Here is a 2,967-nt window from a genome sequence, read left to right as displayed (position 1 = left end):
GGGTGGCTGATCTAGGGATCGCTGATGTTCCTGAGGACAAGATGCTTTCATCTTTCCATCCAGCCCTCCCGTTGGCGTCCCAGGCCTGTCCCTCATCGTCGCAAGGGGGCTGCCACAGCACCGAGCATCTCGTCTTTACACAGCGTCGCCCCAGGCGGTCTGCACCCCCTTTTAAGAGATAGAAAATCTTCTCCGGGAGCCCCTCAGCAGACCGCCCTTCATGCCCCGATCCCGGTTTAGGAAGTCCTAAACCGATCTCTGTGAAGAGGGCTGTTTTAATTAATCAAGATTCATTGCCCCTGGGGCTGGAGAATGGCCCCAGCTCCTCTGCCTCGGGGTCCCCTGCCTCATGGACAAAATTGTTCTCTAAGTGAGGAGGAAGCGGGGGCATGTTTGGGTTTGTAGTAGCTGCCAACTGCTTTTGTGGTTTTTAGAAGTAAATTTTGCTAATTTTTTGGCCTCTAGTTTGGCGCTCCCTATTCTAACATTCTCACAGAGCTTCGGATTAAAACAGGAAAGTGGCTGTTGACTTCGGTTTAGGGAGAGAAGCGCCTGACAGCCGTGCACTCCTTTGGGACCCCGATGACATTGAGTGGGGCGGGGACAGCCTGGAGAGCCACCTGTCACGAGAAATAATGATCCCAGAATGATCTTGAACCAACAAGGAGAAATTGAGTCGTGTTCATTATCTTCCCGATCCCAAGACAGATGGGCACGTCTATACTTAGCAACGTGTCCAACACCGAGCATTTTCATAGCAACCAGGAAAATGTTTGCTGATTAGTCTTCAGTTAACTTTAATCGTTCATTCATTTAGTTAACTAGAACATCTTGCCTGAGCTCAACAGTTAATTGAGACTTTCCATTACGGTTCTTGCAAAGCGAGAAAGGAGGGGAAGAGGGGACCCCACAGCTCTGGGAAAACTCAGAGCGGAGAGATTCCCAGGCTGGGGGGGACGGTGCCTGGAGCCCCAGGAAGTCGATGACCCACGTATGCTTTCAACCAATGCATCTGAATTTCTCGTCCGCCGAGGGCTCTGTGCTGGGCGCTTCTGGGAGTAAAAAGATAAAGAGCCTGAAAAATGATCACGCACAGTATTTGTGATGAGTGGCCGAAGACAACGGGGAAGAGGCGACCAGCAGATTGAAGACGCCGCGTCTCCTAGCAGTGGCGGGACGGGAGCCACCTTGGCTTGGTCCCCGCACGGCCACTCTGAATGACGTCCCGAGACCGAACGCGTCAGCGTCTGGACGTTTCCCAGAGGGAGGAGAATGGTGAGCTCGATTTCCGACAAGAAGGAATGAGTGGGCCAGTTTGCGGCCCCTTATGACTCAGGTTGGGTTCCGCAATTAAATAGTCCACTCACAGATTCAATCCACACGTGGCTACAGGCGGTGCTCAGGTGAAGAAGCATCCATCCCCCCCATCGCCCCACGGCACACACGCCGCCAGCTCACCTGATACAGGTGGTTGGGCAAATCATGATGATAACACGTGCGGGTTTCGTCATCACGAAGAAGGAAAGATCTCTGAGGTGGGACCCCGAAGACGAGTGGTAGTGATCCAGGAGAAGTGTTTTCTGTCCTTCTGGAAAATTCTTAAGCTATTAGGACGTCACATCCTGAGATATGACTTGACCCCACATCTGGGAATGAGCTGGTCCAGAGCCAGCGGGCGGGAAGAAGGGTCCATCCGGTCATCCACGTCCTCCCGTCCCGCAAGGTCCCGGTTCCTTTTGGGTAGCTGGCCCTGTAAACCCCGCACATTCTTAAATCTCACTTTGGATTTCATTAAAAACACCAAGGTCATTCGCTGAGGATTCCAGCGCGTTCTGAGGTCTGTTCGCTTTATGGAGTCCCATTAAAGTTCGCTGCGGATACGTTCAGAACGTTACCTGTCCTCCAGAAAGTTTTATGCCACTTGGTCTGACTTCTGCCTTTCAGAACAAGGGCATCGGAGCCGAAATCAGAGCAGAGACAGGGGGCGGTGAGAGCGGGAACCCCTGGACCCCCAGGACCTGGCGGTTTCTACACGAGACGCAGCGCCCAGCCCCAAGCTCAGCCCGGGCCCCTTACCCCACGTGCAGGTCAGGGGCCAGGGCCCGTGTACACCTGCGGTGCTCAATATGGCGGCCGGCGGCCACAGGTGACATGTGGCACTCGCGTTGTGGCTCGTCTGGATGGAGAGGGGCTGTGGGTGTAAAGCACGCACTGTATTTTAAAGATTTGGTGCAAAAAACCATGTCTCCCGCACCCTCTCCTGCTGCCTGTCGACACCCGGCTCGACTCACTGAGCCCCCGCTGGGTCCCCCCTTCCCCGCCCTGCCCCGCCCCGTCCCCCCGTACTCGCTCGGACCTGGAGCTTCCCATTTGTCACATGCACAGATCTACAGCTTCCTTCCAGCTGTGCCCCCGGCATGCAGGGCAGGCCTTCATTCATTCACTCATTCACTCATTCTGATGCAGGGCAGGCCTTCATTCATTCACTCATTCACTCTTTCATTCATTCACCCAACGCCGTCGAGCACACCCGTTATTGACCGGCCAGGCTCCTTCATCCATGCAAAGTAAATCGAGGGAGGTCTATAGACAACGGAAATAAACGACAACGGAAAATAAACACGACTGTGAAAAGCACATCGAAACAGAAGAAGGGGCTGTGGCGTCGGGCTGCGGCTTGGGGGCGGGGCCTGGGCTCCCCAGAGGCGGGCGGTGCAGGCCCGTCTGAGCGCGGGAGACCGGCCTGCAGGGTATTCAGAGCCGCACCCCGTTCACTCAGCGGCTTCCTCGGCCCGGGCTCTCTGCCCGTTTCACCTCAGTGACACGCTCGCCAACCGGCCGCGTGTCCCCGCTTCTCTGAACCAGGAAACGGGCGAGGTCCCTGCAGAGCCCAGCGGGCCCGTGGGGACTCGGTCCCGGAGCGAGACGGCCCGATTCCGACGTCCGTGCTCAGGCGACTGCAGGGCT

Source organism: Pteropus vampyrus, unplaced genomic scaffold, assembly GCF_000151845.1.
Source record: "Pteropus vampyrus isolate Shadow unplaced genomic scaffold, Pvam_2.0 Scaffold118, whole genome shotgun sequence".
Taxonomy (NCBI): Eukaryota; Metazoa; Chordata; class Mammalia; order Chiroptera; family Pteropodidae; genus Pteropus; species Pteropus vampyrus.
This window is presented reverse-complemented; position numbering follows the sequence as displayed.